Raw genomic sequence first — 21,011 nt, 5'->3', positions numbered from 1 at the left:
GCCACACCTTTAGAACGAGAGTCTGGGCTATCTGAGGATACCCATGTCTGGTAGTACTTATTTTTAATAATGGGGGCATGACTTTGTTTGAAATGGGTCTCCTGGAAACATACTATGCTCACCTTCCGCTTATGAAGGTGGTAGAGAATCTGTGTCCGTTTCTCCGGAACATTGAGGCCCTTGGGGCATTAAAAGAGGCGATGGTTAGGTCTGCCATCTATAAAGGGATAGAATATTAAAGATATATGAGAAAAGGGATCGAACACGATCAGCCCGGCCGCCAGGGGTAAGTGGAAGAAAAGACTTGAGCTGGGAAAAGTGTAGCAGGGAGAAAAACAAAAAGAACAGCAGGCATAAAGACCTTGCACAATAGTCTAAGTCTGAACAAACGTTCCAAGGGAACATATCCGCCTCCACTAGGCATAACAGAGGATCCCAACCTATTTGGGGGAAAAAGAAGTCAGACATAACAGAGCAGAGCTCGAAATATGCTTAAAACATTAGAGATAACCATAAACACCGGCAAATATATCAAATGCTTATGCAATATGGGCAATGAGTAGATTTTAAGGCAACATGACAACGTCGGTTAACTTAAATGGCTGTAAAAGGTATAGGTCAAGAAGGCAGGTGCCGCAACTGGGCTCTTCTATGTCGTCAGCTGTGGACGGCCTGATCTACGACCCCTTTCTCCTCTCGGGGGTAGCCCCCCACTGGGCTCTGCAGGTGGGGTCGGCCTGGAGGTGCCGGCTGGTCCCCTGGGGACCCAAGACTGAAGCAGGGTGGTAGGCCATGTTGGGATGGATGTTGGAGGCAGACCCAAGCCTGAGATGAGTGCAGGCAAGTCCTCTGGGGAACGCAAGACCCACCACCGCGAGTCCTTCTGTACCGATAAGGAGAATGGGAATCCCCACCGGAACGGTAGACCCTTTTCTTTTAGGATATCCAGAAGGGGATTAAGAGTAGCACGCTGAGCTAGGGTGTGCCATGAAAGATCCGGCATTATGCAGATGGCAAAGCCATTGTATGATAGGTTTTGCTTCCTCCGAGCCGCTTGTAAGATGGCCTCTTTGGCGGTGAAAAAGTGCACCCTGCACACGACATCTTTTGGGCGGGGGTCCTCTGGATCAGGAGGGCGGAGGGCCCTGTGGGCTCTGTCAAGTTCAAGAGGGGCTCCAGGTGGCCTCTTTAATAAGCTATTAAAAATAGCGTGGAGGACTGCGGGAATATCAGGAGCGGCAATGGACTCAGGGAGGCCTCTAACACGTAGATTGTTCCTTCTGTTTCTGTTTTCCAAATCATCCACATGTTGTTGGAGGGCAAATAATTGCTTAGATTGTTTTTTTACTGACTCCTGGATAGATTGAATAGAAACCTGAGAATTTGATTGCGCTCGTCAAGGGCATCGACCCTATGAGTAAGTGAGGAAAGTTCATTTCACAGTTGGATAAATTCCTGTTTACATTCCGCTACCACTTGATTGGCCAGCGCTGCTATTTCGTTCTTGGTTGGAATCGCCTGTAGCAGTGACCGCAGATCTGCCAAGGATGCCGGACGTTCCTCACCCATGGAGGCGGCAGTATGGGACATGTTGGGGTATGCACAAAAGGAGTCCTGTAGAGCCGGACCATATATCAATTTCTGCGAACCTTGGGGGTTGTTTATACTTTCCCATGCCTGTGGCATTGCCGCAAGTCGGAGTGGGGGGATCCCCGCGCCTTGGGCCCTCTGATCGTGGGCATCAGTGTGCCCCTATCCGGCTCCCCATCTGGGCTCATCAGGCTCTCTGCCCAGGAGCCAGTGGACCAGCTCTCTGAATGGGTAGGGGATGTCTTCCTCTGGGGGATTCCCCAGGACTCATTAGTCGCCACTAGGGGACTATGTGGCCTCTCTCCATATCCAAGGCTCCCTGTGGACCCTGAGGCCTTTAATAGGGGAGAAGTACTGAAGATGGTGTCACAGTCCCTGATTTTGGCCCCCTCCACCAGGTCCCCCTGCAGGTTCAGCGCCTGTGGGGTGCCCACAGGCAGTCTATTGGGTTTAAATGCGGCCCCTTCCTCCCCTCTAACTATGGCATCTGAATGCAGGGATGATGTCATCTTCTCCTCTGCTGCTCGGTGCGGTGACACCTTCTCCTTTGCCTGGGGCTGCAGCGGTGAGTCCGTCCCCGCGCCTGAGCAAATGTGCTCCCTGCTCTCACTGGCCGCAACTGCTCGATTACCACGCGGTTTGTGGGAGCTCTACAGTCCCTGCAGAGTTGCGGCGGGGCGTCGTGTGGCAGGCGGGGGTATGGCTGCGGGTGTCCCGTCTTCTGCCGCTGAACAGTCGCCCCGCTCCCCATGTGCGCGGCCGCCATCTTGGAATGGCGCCGCCGGCCTCACCGCTTCTTTCTGTGTGGGACGTCCGCTGGTTCCGGCCGCTACCATGGGGCTGCCTGTGGGTCCCTCTACTTCACGGGGATTCCCCGCTGCTTCTCCCCTCCTCCGAATCACCGGGGCTGCTGTAGTCTCGGGCATCGGATCTAATACAGGAGCAGGATCTGCAGGCCCCAACACCCGTCCTGGCTGTGATATCATCCCAGGCTCCCGAGATCGGGTAAGATAGACTCCAATCTCGCTTTGAGAAGAGGGTGGTCGCCTTGGGGTGTGGGGCTTGACCTTTTTGGCGGAAGATTTGCCCATTTTAGATAGAAAAACCGGCTTTATGGGGGATTGTAGACAGGAGCTCAAGGAAACAGCGTCTTTACTCAGGCATGTCCGGCTCCGCCCCCCGAATATATTTTATTCATAGACATATTTCTTTAGTATAAATGTGACTGCTAGAGAGGGGGAAACAAAGGCGCAATAGGGTCTTACCCGGTAATAACCGTGTGAAGATATAAATAGGTACACTCACCTAATGAGGTTGTGCCAGTCACAACCCCCTATTGAGCATGTGAGTGTCCGCGTGGTTCAAGCAGCGGCCCCGTGGAGACGTAGTGAAAAATATATATATATATATATATACACATATATGAGAAACGGGTTTTAGCCGTACTAAAAAAACACTGTTGTCAGGGTGTTAATAAAAATCTTTTATTACAGCACTCCAACGCGTTTCAGAGACAAGGGCCGTCTCCTTCTTCAGGGAAAAAGAGAAAATATACACACAGTATGCAGACCGGTTATTTATAATGGAGTCCATACCGCCACGTTGACATCTATGACGTCAATGCTCTCATGTTAACGGAGTGACTCAGACATGTGAAACTGCAAAGGAGGAGTATTTTCTACTAACACGAAAAACATATATAAGAGCATAATAAAAATAAAAGTAAACATGAAATGAATATAAAAATAATAATATGTGGAAAATATATAAACACTGCTTGTTTTTTTTCAGAGCGCGTCAAAATGATAACAGACGTATGTGTTTGGTATGATTCCCGAACTCAAAAAGGGTAAGACACGGAGTTCAACACAGGGTGGTTAGTAATCATCTGTTACTCCAAAGATGACTGGTTACAGTGGAAAGGAAAATTGAGAGGTTTCTCTAGTGCCACATTGAGGAGATAAATGGATATATGGGGGAATCAAATGCACCGATTTAATAAAGGAATGTGCATTAGGAATATATTGGTGACATCAACCCAAAGGAAGATAGGATTATAATCAAAGTGTTAGAAGAATTCCTAGAAAGCAGGGGACAGTGCACGTGAGGGGGAACTAGAGCGCCTGCGCGAAGACACTGAGCAGGTTCTCAAAGGGAACCGGGGTAAATTAAGTTCAGACCGTGGGAACTAAAGGAAGGCGCATGCGCGGAGACACAGTGAAGGTGACTAAGGTTCAGATGTGTAGAAAAGCAGACCGCATCAGTGTTCTGGGTGCAAAGAGGGAAAGAGGAAACAGTAAAAACAGTGACCAAAGAGACAAGTGAGACAGGAGCGTGGCTAAAACCCGTTTCTCATATATGTATATATATATATATATATATATATATATATATATATATATATTTTTTTATTTTTTTTTTTCTCCAAAACTTTAACAGATGCAAGCTTGTCCTGTTTGGTGGAGATGATATTTAATAAAATAAGTGGAAATCCACTAAAAGTTTTGTTTGGTTATCTTACAATCCCGAGATAATCGTCCCCATGCTCCAAATCCATTTTAAAGCCATTTTTAAGGCATTTCGCGCTGTGAGGTAGCACGGTCGGCTGCGCAGCAGAAGACACGGGATCCAGGCATTAAGGTTCACAGCACACGGTTTTAATGTCCAAACAAAAGTCCACAACAAAATACATGTGCCTCTCCAGCAGAGAGCTCAGGGAGTTCTGTTCACTCCCCCACACCCGGCACACCTGCCCTTGTTCCTGATTCTATTTAACCCTTCCTTCAGCCTGTAGGGAAACAGCATTAACCCTAGAGTGGATCTACTTTCTATCATGGAGTGAGCACAACCGGGGCGAGACATACCGGCCGTCATAGATAACCCCGGTCACAGTCTCACATACCCCCCCCCCTCAGTTCAAGCGCGCGGGGTTGAACTCCCGCCATCAAACACGGGCCGCGGGACAAGGCATCGGCGTTGCCCTGCAACCTACCGGCCCGGTGTTCAACCGTAAACCGGAAGTTCTGCAGAGAAAGGAACCACCGGGTAACCCGGGCATTCCGTTCCTTGGCGGACCTCATCCAGACCAGTGGAGAGTGATCCGTCACCAAGCGAAACTGACGTCCCAGCAGGTAATAGCGTAGGGACTCCAAGGCCCACTTAATCGCCAGGCACTCCTTCTCCACTACGCTATAATTCCGCTCGGGAGGGGTGAGCTTCCTACTTAAGAAGGTGACGGGGTGTTCCTCCCCCTGAACCACCTGAGACAGCACTGCCCCCAGGCCGACCTCCGAGGCGTCAGTCTGTACAATGAACTCCTTCCGGAAATCAGGGTTGACCAGAACGGGCTGTCCGCACAGGACCCCCTTCAGGGCCCGGAAGGAGTCCTCGGCCTGCGGAGTCCAGCGCACCATGACGGACTTCTTGCCTTTGAGAAGGTCCGTCAAGGGGGCTGATAGTCCCGCAAAATCCTTTACAAACCTCCTGTAGTACCCCACGATACCCAGGAAGGCCCTAACCTGCTTCGTGGTCAGGGGTCTAGGACACTTCTGGATCGCCTCAACCTTGTTAATTTGGGGCTTAATCACTCCTTGGCCTATTACGTAGCCCAAGTAGCGGGCTTCCGTGAGTCCCAACGCACATTTCTTGGGATTGGCTGTCAATCCGGCTGTTCGAAGCGCGTCCACCACCGCTTGTACCTGTTCCAAGTGGGTCTGCCAATCGGAGCTGTAAATAATGATGTCATGAAGGTACGCTGATGCATACGCCTGGTGGGGTTCCAGCACCAAGTCCATCAACCTCTGGAACGTGGCCGGAGCGCCATGTAACCCAAAAGGCAAGACAACATAGTGGAAGAGACCCTCCGGCGTAACAAAAGCGGTTCTCTCCTTGGCGGACTCCGTCAGTGGCACCTGCCAGTACCCCTTGGTCAGGTCGAGCGTGGTAAAATATCGCGCCTGTCCCAGCCTATCAATCAGCTCATCCACCCGGGGCATGGGGTAGAGATCGAACTTGGATATTTCGTTCAATCTCCTAAAGTCATTGCAGAACCTTAAGGAGCCATCGGGTTTTGGTATTAGGACAATCGGACTAGCCCATTCACTCCGGGATTTTTCGATGACCCCCAGGCGTAACATTGTCTTTACTTCCTCCGATATGGCTTGTCGTCGAGCCTCCGGTACCCGGTATGACTTCAGGCGTACCTTCAGGTGGGGCTCGGTGACAATATCATGTCGTATCAGACTGGTCCTACCGGGCAGCTCGGAGAAGACATCGGGGTTCTGCTGAACCAACCGTCTGGCCTCTCGCCTCTGTTGCTTGGTGAGGGCTTCTCCAATCCTTACTTCCGGTTCGTCCTCTCCGGAGGTCGCTGGAGCCGGATGTGAACGACCCGAAGAGGAGGGAGGTGGGGAAAAAACAGCCATCAGGCTTTCCCGTTCCTGCCAAGGTTTTAATAGGTTGACATGGTATATTTGTTCAGGTTTCCGCCTACCGGGCTGCAATACTTTATAGTTAACCACCCCGACTCTTTCCTTTATCTCGTAGGGGCCTTGCCACTGAGCCAGGAATTTACTCTCCGCCGTGGGGATTAATACCAACACCCGATCCCCGGGTTTAAAGGTCCGCATGGTGGCTTGTCTATTGTAGCAGCCGCTTTGCGCGGCCTGAGCCTCCTGTAAATGCTCCTTCACAATTGGCATGACCGCGCTTATGCGGTTCTGCATACCCAAAATGTGTTCAATCACACTTTTATGGGGGGTGGGCTCTTGCTCCTATGTTTCCTTTGCCAGGTCCAACAATCCCCGGGGATGTCGCCCGTATAACAATTCAAAAGGCGAAAACCCCATGGATGCCTGTGGCACCTCTCGTATGGCAAACATCAAATAGGCAAATAGGGAAGCATCATATTCCAGTATTTCCCGTCTTTGGAGATCACCCTTTTGAGCATGGTTTTCAGGGTTTTATTGAATCGCTCGACTAAACCGTCCGTTTGAGGATGATACACAGACGTACGCAACTGCTTGATCTGGAGTAGCCGGCATAGCTCTTTGGTCACTTTAGACATGAATGGGGTCCCCTGATCCGTAAGGATCTCCTTGGGCAACCCCACCCGGCAGAACACAGCAAACAACTCCCGAGCTATAAGCTTTGCTGCAGTATGTCTGAGAGGTATCGCCTCGGGATACCGGGTGGCATAGTCAACGATCACTAGGATGTGTTGGTGCCCTCGAGCGGACTTTACGAGGGGCCCCACCAGATCCAACCCTATCCGTTCAAAAGGGACTTCTATAATGGGTAACGTACCAACGGACTGCGAAAATGGGTCAGGGGTGCGGTAAGCTGACACTCCGGGCAGGTTTCGCAGAACCGTTTTACCTCCCCAAAGACCCCGGGCCAATAGAACCTTTGCAATATTCGCTCCTGCGTTTTCTTGACCCCTAGGTGGCCACTCATCAGGTGTTTATGAGCCAAGTCGAGGACCCGCCGGCGATGCGGCTGGGGCACCACCAACTGTTCTACCCCCACGCCCCGTATTTCATCTACCCGGTAGAGTAAATCTTGCTTAAGAGCGAAAAGGGGGTACCTTACTGGGCACCGGGCAGCTGTGCCACCCCGTCAACTACTGTCACCCAACTCCGGCCATGTATTAACGTAGGGTCCTGGAGTTGGGCTGTCCCAAACGTATCCGGGGACGCCTCCAACTCCGGGATGGGCTCGACCATCTCAGCCTCTCCTGCCAATACCTCTAGGGGTGACCTATCGGGTTCACACTCTGTCCCTATCATGGTGACCCCTACGGCAGGCGTCCCGGATTCAGGATTGTAGGGCTCAGGTCCCGGACTGACCAATAACTGAGGGGACTTAGGGGGTCCCCTCCATAGAGTCCAAAAATAGGGCAGATCCCTTCCTAGGATCACGTCATAAGGAAGAGTGTTAAGAAGTCCCACCTCATGTTGCACCTGACCGCAAGGTGCTGTGATAGTGACAATCCCCGTGGGATAGTCGCGGCGGTCCCCATGTATGCAAACCACCCCCACGGTACGTCCTGTGGCCTTTACTTTAGCCCTCAAGGTGGATCGCACAAGGGTCACTAAGCTTCCGGAATCCAACAATCCTGTAACCGGACATCCATTCACCTGTATTTGGCACAAGTGGGGCTCCGTCTCTGGGGAGACCAGGTCAGCGGTACACACCACCTGAGCATACATTGAACCCCGCCGGGTAACCCCACAATCCATGGGCTCCGTGGTGAGTGGACACTAGGCTTCCATATGTCCCACCCGCTGGCACCGCCAACATCTAATGGGGACGGAAACCCCCTTGACGGGTTGTCGTTTAGGGTACAGAACCTTCCGGACCTCAGGAATGGCGGCCGCGGCCTTAGACGGGACGGTAGGGGACTCCTGCACCGTTGTCAGCGGTGGGTCCTTGGCCCTAGGCTTGGAGGGGCCGGACCGACGGGCGGTACGCAAAGTCTCAGTGTCCCGTATCAAGTCCTGCGTAGCCACATGCCGCTCTACCAGGGACACTAATTGGTCCAGGGTACTCGGGTCACCCTGTCCTACCCACCGTTGAACGGTGACGGGTAAAGTGCGCACAAAACGATCCACTACTACCCTTTCCACCATTTGCGCCGGGCTCAGAGTGTCAGGCTGCAACCACTTTTTTACAAGATGCAACAAGTCATAGGCCTGGGAGCGTACGGGTTTGGCTTCCTCATAGAACCACTGATTTACCCGCTGAGCCCGTACATAGGTATTCACCCCCAACCGAGCCAGTATTTCGGCTTTCAGGGTCACATAGTCAATGGCGTCCTCGGTACAGAGGTCCAGGTACGCTTTTTGGGGTTCCCCCGTCAGATAGGGCGACAATACCTCAGCCCACTGGGGGGTCGGCAGCTTTTCCCGCTCGGCCACCCGCTCAAACACCGCCAGGAACGCTTCCACATCACCCGGGGTCATCTTTTGCAACGCTTGTCTCACCGCTTTCCGGACGCTGCCGTCGTCACCCGGTCCCGGGGTTGTTGCTGCCGGTCCGGCACGGATCGACTTGGCCAGGAGAACCATCTGTTCTTGGTGCCTTTTTTCCTGCATTTGCAAGGATTGCTGCTGACGTTCCAACGCCCGGAGCAGGTGTGCATTGGTCTGTTGCTGCTGTGCATTAGCCTCTTGTACCTGTGCATTAGTCTGTTGCTGCTGCCTTAGTATGTCCTCCATGGCGTCGCCGGGTTTGGGCTGTATTATAGCCGCTCGAATCCAGGACATGTGCTACCGGGTCACCAGGGATGGATGCTACACCTCACTGGCTGTCATGCCCGCATTCTCCACCATATGTGAGGTAGAACGGTCGGCTGCGCAGCAGAAGACACGGGATCCAGGCATTAAGGTTCACAGCACACGGTTTTAATGTCCAAACAAAAGTCCACAACAAAATACATGTGCCTCTCCAGCAGAGAGCTCAGGGAGTTCTGTTCACTCCCCCACACCCGGCACACCTGCCCTTGTTCCTGATTCTATTTAACCCTTCCTTCAGCCTGTAGGGAAACAGCATTAACCCTAGAGTGGATCTACTTTCTATCATGGAGTGAGCACAACCGGGGCGAGACATACCGGCCGTCATAGATAACCCCGGTCACAGTCTCACAGCGCATAAATGAAATGATCACATTTTTCTCCAAAACTATAAACAGATGCAAGCTTGTTCTGTTTGGTGGAGATGATATTTAATAAAATAAGTGGAAATCCACTAAAAGTTTTGTTTGGTTATCTTGCAATCCCAAGATAATCGTCCCCATGCTCCAAATCCATTTTAAAGCCATTTTTAGGGCATTTCACGCATAAATGAGACGATATACTGAGGGAAGGTTACGTTGTAAACATTGTAAGAATGCGATCGGCTACATTATTAATGGCCGGTATGTATCACATGAGTGGTGTGATCCTCAGGAGTACTGGTACTTTTAGTGCCACATGTTTTGCTTTAGTGTTCACAGGGTGAGGATTAAAGGTGGCTGGAGAGATGGGTGGGACTGGTCACCTACATAAAATGGAGCTTGTTTGTTTGGCACATGGTGCAGTGTGAGAAGGCTGTTTGTGTGTGAAACCTCTGGGAAGAATCCTCTGGGTGAAGAGAGTATTGGAAAGTCCGGACCTGGACCGCATGTAGAGGTCTGAACCTCTGGGAGGAACCTTCTGAGGGAAATGAAGGTTCGCTTCTGTCTGGAGTGAGCAAGTGGAGGGAGACATCTCCACTGGGATACTGCGGCTGAGTGATATCCGAACCTAAGTAGGAGTATCACGACGAATACGGACTGGGAAACCGGGTTCCTGAGGAAACAACCTCTGAGAGGTAAAGGAGTTGTTAGACTTATAATTGAGGCACAGAAACCTCTCTGAAGAAAAAGGACTGGAATCCATGTGTGTGTTTTCCTTTAAGCCAGAAGAGGTTTTGTTATGTTGTTGAAGTGAAGTTTATGAGATATTTAATAAACTGCTGGACTTGTTAATGGACTGTGTTTCCTGTGCTACCTCGCACCGCAGGAAGTGAGCAAGTAAAACCACCCATTATACTCTGTGTGAATGGTGTGCAGCATCACATTTGGTGCTAGACTGAGGGCAGCGATCAAAGTACTGTAATGCGCAGACGCGAGGAAAGGTTAAATGGAACCTGTCAGGCAGGGGCGTACATAGAAATCATGGGGCCCCATAGCAGAATTTCTAATTGGGCCCCCCCCAAAAAAAAACCAATAATAATAATAAATAAAAATATTCAGCTGGGACACAGAAGAGCATATTTCACAACTTTACAGCCCTTACCATGTAATTTTCCTCTTATTGAAGCCCGTAGATTCCCCTTTTATTGCAGCCATAAAATATGATTCCAAGAAAAGTGCCCCCCAAACAGGGCCGTATTTGGGGTTTATGCTGCCCTAGGCACTGTCAGTGATGGCGCCCCCTTCTCATCAGTCAGAGTAAGGGTATGTGCACACAGCATTTTGTTTTCAGACAGATCCGCCCTGTAACCTGCCCAAAAACCCCAAACTCTAAATATTAAAGAAATGAACTCATACACTGCAATGTAAACGACTTGCTGTTCATATGTTCAGTCTTTGGATTTTTTTTCAAGCGCGTCAGGTTTCCTCAGACATGAAGCGGCTTACAGTGACCGGTCCATTATATGGTGGCTTCTGCTTGGATGCCGCTTACTAGTTCATTTAAAAAATAAGTAAAATCCAGTAGCTAAAAGATGTTAGAAAAAACAACCAAGAAGCAACAGCAAAAAAAAAAATAAAATATTTGCTTCAGGATAAAATGATGACTGTCCTGAAGTGTTTTCTGTCTGAATAATTCCGGGGGTTCACAGACAACTACAAGAGGTGTGCACATGCCCTGATAGAGCCCAGAGCCTTCAGATAGTAGGTAAGACCTCCATACACATTAAGCTAAAGTGGTCTAAACCCGTCAATATCGACGGGTTCTGCTGACAGCCCAATGTGTATAGGGGCTCTCATATCTGATTGTTGGGGGGGAATAAGGATCCAGCATGTCCGACTACAGAGTGTAGAAGTATAGATCCTATTATCCTCTAAATGATAAGCTGCTGCCGGAGATGTCCAGCAGCGGCTTTAATAGAGAACACAAACACTTGGCAGAATGAGTGCTCCTGTATATGGGAGAGCTGAGGAAGATAGCTGTCGGCTGAAAGATCAGACTAAACTGTATGGGGGCTTTAGTCTATTACTTATTTGGCTGACAGACATGCAGATAGCTGTGTTTTTAGTCCAGCACACTGACGCTATGTTTTAGGCTCAAGACTGATAAGGTAAAGATTACAACAGCCACATGACTATCACCAGAACTACCATCAGTACAGTAATACATAACTAAAACCACACTAAATACAAGAATACGTAACCAAAACCACAGTTAGTACAGTAATACATCAGCAGAACTACTATCAATACAGTAATATATCACCAAAACCACCCTAAATACAATAATACATCACCAAAACCACCCTAAATACAATAATACATCACCAAACCCACCCTAAAGACAATAATACATTGCCAAACCCACCCTAAAGACAATAATACATCACCAAAACCACCATCAGTACATGAATACATTGCCAACTTCGTACAGCAATCAAGTGCAGTGTCAGGTTAGACCCATATACATATATGTATTGCATTAACGTACAACTCCCAGTATGTCCTTAACAATGGTAAGGCGATGCTGGTAGTTGTTACCAGCCATCATTAGACTGTGGACCATATAAGAACCACAATACTGATTAGTCCCAGGCAGTAGACTTAACTTTTGGAAGAGATCTTATATGTTTAGGTCCATTAATTCTGAGGAGATTAGTAGGGCAGAGGTGGGCTCAGTAGGGAGAAGGGGCATCATGGGGTGGGACTTGAGACCCCACCAATTGCTCAAAAGACCTCTTAAGTGCACAGCTCAGGAGACAGGACTATGAAATTTTACTCCCGGCATCCATTCTGTCTGCATATTCTGGTTGGAAACACTCGGGGCCACGGTAGTCGGACCCCCAGCGATTGGAAAGTTATTCCCCATCCCAAGGATAGGGGGTAAGTTTCCAATGTGAGAAAACCCCTTTAAAGCAGCATTAACACTGCAGCCAAAGATGGGAAACTGATTTATCTAAACAGTGTCCATCACCCGATGCACGAGCAAAAAACTTTCATTCGTCAGGTGAGATGATTTTTAAGCTGACTGAAAGGGAATCTGTCACCCCAAAATGACACCTAGACTGCAGAAATATTTATATGGGGACATGATCTGTGGAGAAATAATCCCACTCATATAGTTCAGCTTAAAAGGAACTGGTCACAACCTTTAATATTAAACTGCTTCATCGTCTTGTTAGTCAGAAAATGTGCATCACTTACATTGCGCCACTAACAAGACATTGGGGGCAGTTTAAAATTGTAAAAGGGTGTAACAGGTTCCCTTTAATATTTACTGAAAAAAACACATTTATTTGATATGAAAATGAGGACATTTCTGCGCGGCCTAAGCCTGGGTGCACGATACCACCTAATATAGGAAAATACTAGCCAGGCCTTTGTTTTTATTTAATAGTGATCCATTGGAGAGAGTGAGCACCGTAACACCAGATCTCCTGACTGCACCGCACCCAACACTGCGGCACACTCCAAGCATCAGTGCGGGTGTGCACACAACACCGGAGGAGCAAAGCGGCACACTCCAAGCGTCAGTGCGGGTGTGCACACAACACAGGAGGAGCACAGCGGCACACTCCAAGCGTCAGTGCAGCTGTGCACACAACACAGGAGGAGCACAGCGGCACACTCCAAGCGTCAGTGCAGCTGTGCACACAACACAGGAGGAGCACAGCGGCACACTCCAAGCGTAAATGCGGGTGTGCACACAACACAGGAGTACAGTGAGGAGGGGGACACGGCGCTGTGATGTGCTGTCTGCTCACTTCAACAACCTTCCTCCTTATTGAATCTGCAGTCAAATACAGGCAGCAACCAGGTGTCAGAACAAACCTGCAGTCACATTGCATGCGCACCCACGCGGACACTGCAGTCACATTGCATGTGCACCCATGCGGACACTGCAGTCACATTGCATACACCCACACTGACACTGCAGTCACATTGCATACACCCACACTGACACTGCAGTCACATTGCGTGCACCCACACTGGCACTGCAGTCACATTGCGTGCACCCACACTGACACTGCAGTCACATTGCGTGCACCCACACTGGCACTACAGTCACATTGCGTGCACCCACACTGGCACTGCAGTCACATTGCGTGCGCACCCACACTGACACTTTGAGTGCTACTCTGCTCCTCCAGTGTCAGGACACATGCAGAAATGCTAAGTGATTTTAGACAGCACTGACTAAGGACGAGGGACTGTCTTTAATATGCAAATAGGAGGGTGCACATCTGCACCAAGACACCGGCCGCAACAGGGTGCACAGAACAGTCTGCATATATATATTAGTGACCAGAAAAATGCCCACAGGAAAATTGCCCACAGGAAAAATGCCCACATGAAAATTGCCCACAGGAAAAATGCCCACAGGAAAATTGCCCACATGGAAAATTGCCCACATGGAAAATTGCCCACATGGAAAGTTGCCCACATGGAAAATTGCCCACACTGAAAATTGCCCGTATGGAAAATTGCCCACACAGAAAATTGCCAATTGCAGCATCAAAGTTTCAGATCTATGATATTTGAGTAGCAAGGTGAGGATATTCACATGATAGGTGAAAAATATCCACAGAATATTGCTAACAGACACAAATGCCCACAGGAAAACAAGATAGAGTAAATAGTTGAGATGCTCTGCAGAACAGAGAATAATATAGAAAAATAGGTTAAATGCGCTGCATGACAGGGGGATAGTATGCAGGTACATGTGAGATGCTCTGCAGGGCAGGACAATATAGAATTATAGGTGAGATGCTCTGCAGGACAGAAGAATAATATAGAGTTATAGGTGAGATGCTCTGTAGCACCGAGGGATGTTCGCAAAAATTGCCCACACAGAAAATTTCCCACAAGTTTATTATGAACAGTTTATTAAAGAGGTCTGATAACAATAACTCTAGTTTAGTAAACAATCATTGCATATCTGCAAATTAGCCATTTTACTGCAAATTAGATATTCTCCTTAAGTACTTTAGTTTATCTTCCACCTGGTGATAGTCCTGTACAGAAGTTGCAACCACGTTATACAGCACCTCATACTTCCTCTTTTTTATCTCAAGGCGACCTGCCTGTGCATTAACCAGTGTATTAACCAGTGTTAATTTGTGGCAAGCCAGGTCCTTCTGCAATCCATCAAAAAGAAACCACAAGCTGGGATGACTGCAGTGGAACATGGAATTAAGGGCATTGTGAAATCCCTCACAACAGTTTGTGGTTTTTGGTGACTGCTCCAGGGCTGCATCATGATGATTCCATATTCTTATAGGAAATTGAGGATCTCTACCAGCTGCACCCTCAATATATGATGAAAAAAAGTGTGTGAGCACCTCATTATAGCATTCTTCATCTGGGAATGTAGCAGCAAGTTTGTCAAAAACACATCTCACATCTTCAATTGGCACAAAGGCTAATGCAGCAAGAGACTTCAGTGTAATTTGTATGTTGATATTAGATTCATATTCTGTTTTCAAACCAACATTTTTTATTTTTCTAATGAGACTCTGACAAAGATGAAAATAACACCCTTTTAACATCAGCATGTGGAAAGGCAACCCTTACTGCAGTCATACAAGCCTTCTCAATATCCACTAAAACCTTTTGTGGTGCCAGATTTGGAATCAATAGCTTCATTATTTCAAACATTCTCTTATACGTGTTCATATCCTTTCTTTGTAGTAAAATGTACAAACATGGCGGATATGAGTTACCCACCTTGGCATGCCAAGTGTGGAGTTGGTAAAACACATTGGGCACTTTATCAAAGGTGCCATCTCCATAGATTGTATCTTTGTTCAGTTCAAGCATTAGATCTCTATCTCCTAAAACCAGAATTCTGTGTCGATCATCCTTTCCTGAATCATGAAGTATCAGTTGACTATACTTTTCCGGAATGCAAAAATTTATAGTTTTCGGGTTAGGCAAATTACCATTTGTTCTATGATATACCAGGCTTCTTGCAAGAGATGATTGTCTTGGCATATGGGCCAATACATCATTACTCAACACAGACAACACCTTTCCCATCACGTTGCGAGGAGTAGCACTTACTGCTCTCATGTCTTCTCTCATTTTGCTTCTGGCAATGTTTGCTTCTGCTTTTTGAGGGCAGGAGTCATGACAATGTTCTGTTGGTTCTTGAACTATGTTGTCATCTTTTGTTTTGAGAATTGAATGGCACTTTGAAGAGCGATGCAGTCGGCATCTCCAAGTCACCACTGCATTGATAGTGCGAAATGCAAGATATTCAAACCCCAAGTAAATCATAACTTTGTTGTTCTTCTGGCTTCTTGAAAACTCCATTGTTTGCACTACAAGAAGGAATAGAATACTTTAGATAAACTCAAAATACATTTTTCTTGAAAAGAAATTAATCAATGTGGGGATGGATCTATTAAAGTACATGTTTTAACTAAAGGCCCAGTCACACACAACGACTTACCAGCGATCCCGAAAACGATGCGACCTGATAGGGATCGCAGGTAAGTCACTGGGAGGTCGCAGGTGAGATGTCACACAGTCAGATCTTACCAGCCATGCAGGAACAATACGGGTCGCAGTAGCGACCTGTATAACGATCTCAGCAGTCACTGTGACCCTGTCACACAGTGTCAAACACAGCGATGTGTCCTGCCCAGCAGGTCATCACCTTTGGAGAAAATGGCCTGGACCACTCTGCAACGACTAGCGATCTCACAGCAGGGGCCTGATCGCTGGTAGGTGTCACACATAACAAGATCGCTAACGGGATCGCTACTGCGTCACGGAAACAGTGACTCAGCTGCGATCTCGCTAGCGATCTCGTTATGTGTGACGGTACCTTAACCAAAACACAATTGGCTGGCACAGCAGGAAAGTCATTGTTCACTGGGGTTGTACCAAAAGGAATGACATGATTGCTATTTAGAAACAATGGGGTGGGAGGGCGCTGGATTGCCCATTTGAAATAATGTCAACAAGGAAAAGAAAATGACTTCCATGGACTCCATTGAAATACAATACAGCACAACACAGGCAGCAAAGAAAATGCAGAATGGATTTCAACAAAGGTCTCTAGGCCCACGTTAATTCTCCAGGTTCTACAGGTTCAGTTCATTCATACCTAGTCCCAGAATACAGATTCTGTTCTCATGAGTTGTCATTCCACTGTGCTAAATATAATTTCACTCTCAGTGTGGTGTGTATGGGCCGAGAGACCCATATTCAAATCCATTCTGCATTTTATTTCATCCTATGTCTGCCAACACCTGCAGTTTGTGTATGCTACATAGCTAGGTAGAATATATTCACTCTTAAGGGTACTTTACACGCTGCGATATCGGTACCGATATCGCTAGCGAGCGTACCCGCCCCCGTCGGTTGTGCGACACGGGCAAATCACTGCCCGTGGCGCACAACATCTCTTACACCCGTCACACGGACTTACCTTCCCTGCGACGTCGCTGTTGCCAGCGATCCGCCTCCTTTCTAAGGGGGCGGTTTGTGCGGCGTCACAGCGACATCACACGGCAGCCGTCCAATAGCAGAGCAGGGGCGAAGATGAGCCGCCGGAACATGCCGCCCACCTCTTTCCTTCCTCATTGCCGGTGGACGCAGGTAAGGAGATGTTCGTCGTTCCTGCGGTGTCACACATAGCGATGTGTGATGCCGTAGGAACGACGAACAACATCGTACCTGCAGCAGCAACGATATTATGAAAAGGAGCGACGTGTCAACGAGCAATGATTTTTCACGTTTTTGTGCTCGTTGATCGTCGCTCCTAGCTGTCACACACTGCAATGTTGCTAACTGCGTTGGATGTGCATTACTAACGACGTGACCCCCGACGATATATCGTTAGCAATGTCGCAGCGTGTAAAGCACCCTTTACTCTTGGCAGTCATAAGTGGACAGGGAAATAAGTGCAGGCACTGATTCACTGCCACTAAAATCAATGGGAGAGTGGCGCTGCTATGGCATTTCTGGCTCCTCTGTTGGTCAGTCACATCCCTATGGAGACACACGGGTCAGTGGGTGCCCTTGTCTGTTGGCCTGGCTGTCTTTCAAGAGCCCACAAGAACCAGAGCTCATTCCACTGAATTCCCGCACTCGATCCCCGTGGGCAGAACACCACTCAGACAACACAGGGTGAGGGAAACCCACATTGGTAAGACTATTTACCAACAGAAAAAAACACAGAGGTGTAATGACTGTGGTTGCAGGGGTCAAAGCCATGACCAGGCATGGGGTACAGGGGCCCGCCAACTCTGGTGCCTGTTTCTGCTGGATCTGCGTCCTCACTGAAGACACAGATCCAGATGACATGCATCGTGTTGCAGAGACCTGTCGGGTCCCTGCACTGCGAAACATGCTGCCGGTACCGTGACTGTGAGCTGACGTAGGAGGTGCAGCCACAGTGAAGTGAGTGGCACATGACAGTGGTGCACACTCCGATGTCAGCTGCTGACTGTGGCTATAGCAGACACCAGGCAATGTAGGAGCAGAGGAAAGGTGAGTAGAATGTTTTAGTTTTTAATTATGCATCGGGGCAGAACAGGGACACACACACTAGGATTTGGGACCATGTAACCCAGGATGGGAGCATATATACCAGGATGGAGACAACATGGACTATACATACCAGGATGAGGACCTTATGTACCAGCATTGGGTCATATACACCAGGATGAGGACATATTCCCCAGGATGATGGGCATATATACCAGGACGGGGGACATTACTACATAATGAAGTGGGAGGGGAGGCAGTTCATAAGTCTTGATAAAAGTTAGAACGCTACAAGGGCCCATACATGTGAAAAACGTGTGAGTGGGGGGACAGGTCAAAATTTCACACTGGGGGCCATTGGACTCTAGTTACACCACTGCAAAAACATATACATTCCCAGCACAAACACAAGGTGGTACAAGCGACAGTCTCACCTTTCTGCTATGCCTTTGGGGCTTTCAGAAGCAACTATCTCTGCCAGCAAATAATAAATTAGAGATTTTTCGTGGATAGAAAAAGCTCACCAACCAGCGCTGAATAATAAGATTATTTGATACTTTGATATTTTATTAATCAGCAGTATGAAAATAATAATGAATAGTAATACTACTACATGAGACAGGACACAAAAGACAAAATAGATATATAAACAAAAAGAAGTATAATAAAACTGTACTCTCGTGGGGCCCCGGCCGGTGGCACCACGAATAGTAATAAGTGTTAGTAAAACTAAAAATCCGATCAAGAAAAACAACTTCCTCAGGAATGATCAAAAAATGAGCAGTAATTGTTACAAGAGTTTTTTTCAAGAGTTTTTTTCAAGGGGGGTACCACGTCCGTGCTAGCCCATATGTGAGGGCGAGGGTTCCTTCTGGCGGGTACTAGTGCACAGATGAATACTTCAAAATCGGTTAAATTGCACTTACATCCACGCTGCAAGTTTTCACGGTCCCTGAATGAGATTGAATATGCCGCGCTTCTACCAAAGGCTCTAACAGGCAGAGGGATCAGTGCACCAGGGACTCGTTACAAGTCCCGGTGTATATTACCTGACACCCGCGCTGGCAATGGGAGCTCCGTGAAGTATGGTCCTTGCGTGGAGCGATTCTCTCTCCCAGCTGGAGAGGAGGAAATAATGCCAGGTTGCGATTTGCGAAAGTCCTTAGATCCAAGCAGGATACTAGTTGAGAGTTGCTGAAGCAAGATTGCACCGTCCTAGGGCATGGATTCCTCCGTGCACCTTGCTTAGACGTTCACTTGCCAGTAAGTCGGCAGGGTCCGTAGTCGATAGAAACAGGCAGACAATTACGTCCACTTCACAATATTAAACTGAGCTAGATCCGACGCGCGTTTCGGGGGCGTCACCAGTCCCCCTTCCTCAAGGATAGCATTGAGGAAGGGGGACTGGTGACGCCCCCGAAACGCGCGTCGGATCTAGCTCAGTTTAATATTGTGAAGTGGACGTAATTGTCTGCCTGTTTCTATCGACTACGGACTACGGACCCTGAATTGGACGTAATTGTCTGCCTGTTTCTATCGACTACGGACCCTGCCGACTTACTGGCAAGTGAACGTCTAAGCAAGGTGCACGGAGGAATCCATGCCCTAGGACGGTGCAATCTTGCTTCAGCAACTCTCAACTAGTATCCTGCTTGGATCTAAGGACTTTCGCAAATCGCAACCTGGCATTATTTCCTCCTCTCCAGCTGGGAGAGAGAATCGCTCCACGCAAGGACCATACTTCACGGAGCTCCCATTGCCAGCGCGGGTGTCAGGTAATATACACCGGGACTTGTAACGAGTCCCTGGTGCACTGATCCCTCTGCCTGTTAGAGCCTTTGGTAGAAGCGCGGCATATTCAATCTCATTCAGGGACCGTGAAAACTTGCAGCGTGGATGTAAGTGCAATTTAACCGATTTTGAAGTATTCATCTGTGCACTAGTACCCGCCAGAAGGAACCCTCGCCCTCACATATGGGCTAGCACGGACGTGGTACCCCCCTTGAAAAAAACTCTTGAAAAAAACTCTTGTAACAATTACTGCTCATTTTTTGATCATTCCTGAGGAAGTTGTTTTTCTTGTTCGGATTTTTAGTTTTACTAACACTTATTACTATTCGTGGTGCCACCGGCCGGGGCCCCACGAGAGTACAGTTTTATTATACTTCTTTTTGCTTATATATCTATTTTGTCTTTTGTGTCCTGTCTCATGTAGTAGTATTACTATTCATTATTATTTTCATACTGCTGATTAATAAAATATCAAAGTATCAAATAATCTTATTATTCAGCGCTGGTTGGTGAGCTTTTTCTATCCACGAAAAATCTCTAATTTATTATTTGTTTGTACCCAGGCAATTTTGGGGTATTTTTTGCCTATAAACCAGCTGCAGAATTTTAAGTGAATTTTTGGATCTAGCGCTTACTCTTGTCCTTGGACAATCTATTTATCTCTGCCAGCAGCACCCTGCTTTTGGTGGGTTCTCACTGAGATGATGAGTCCCATGTATCTCAACAGATAATACAGTGATACTTTTGTGAGAACAGATAGTAGTGATTGCTCCTCTGGATCACACTGCTGCTGGTTCTGCATGTGCTGCTGTTTTGGGCTGGTGGGAGGAGTAAGGCAGGATCAGTAAGAGATGAGAGCAGACTGTATCTATCTATTGCTGATAATGACAGACTGCTACTATTCACAGATCTTCAGCATTTTTGCAGTTTTGCACTAGGTCAACTGTATATCACAAGTTGATCACCTATCATGTGAACATCCTCACCTTGCACCTCAAATATCATAGATCTGAAACTTTGTGATGCTGCAATTTGTGATTTTTTTTTGTGTGGGCAATTTTCCATGTGGGCAATTTTCTGTGTGGGCAATTTTCCTGTGGGCATTTATCCTGTGGGCATTTTTCAGGGAAGTAGATCAGCAGTTGTGAGCTGGAGAGAGCAGAACGCATCTTATGGCAAGTTACCTGGATAACGCAAGGAGTGGGGACAGGGTCCCAGAGGTCTGTGATGGAGGAAGGAGACATGGCGGTGTGGTGTATGGCGCGTATTTATAGGGGTTGTGTGCCACTTCCGGGTGTCCGGTACTGGGGCTACTGCGCCTGCGTGTATGACGTTAGTGGTGGCGTGGGTACGCAGCAGCGCCTGCGTGGAGCGTCACACTAGGGGCGGGGACAGTACTGGTATGTTGGGAGGTGTGAGC

The 21,011-nt window shown here is 48.1% G+C and overlaps 1 long non-coding RNA gene across 1 annotated transcript in view; it reads left to right on the top strand.

Annotated features, from left to right (window-relative positions):
• Window positions 1–21,011, top strand: part of LOC142250569 (uncharacterized) — a 33,368-nt gene that overhangs the window by 10,042 nt on the left and 2,315 nt on the right. The gene's annotated exons all lie outside the window — the stretch shown is intronic.

Source organism: Anomaloglossus baeobatrachus, chromosome 9, assembly GCF_048569485.1.
Source record: "Anomaloglossus baeobatrachus isolate aAnoBae1 chromosome 9, aAnoBae1.hap1, whole genome shotgun sequence".
Classification (NCBI taxonomy): Eukaryota; Metazoa; Chordata; class Amphibia; order Anura; family Aromobatidae; genus Anomaloglossus; species Anomaloglossus baeobatrachus.
Note: the sequence above shows the minus strand (reverse complement) of the source record. Positions and strands in the feature narration are given on the sequence as shown.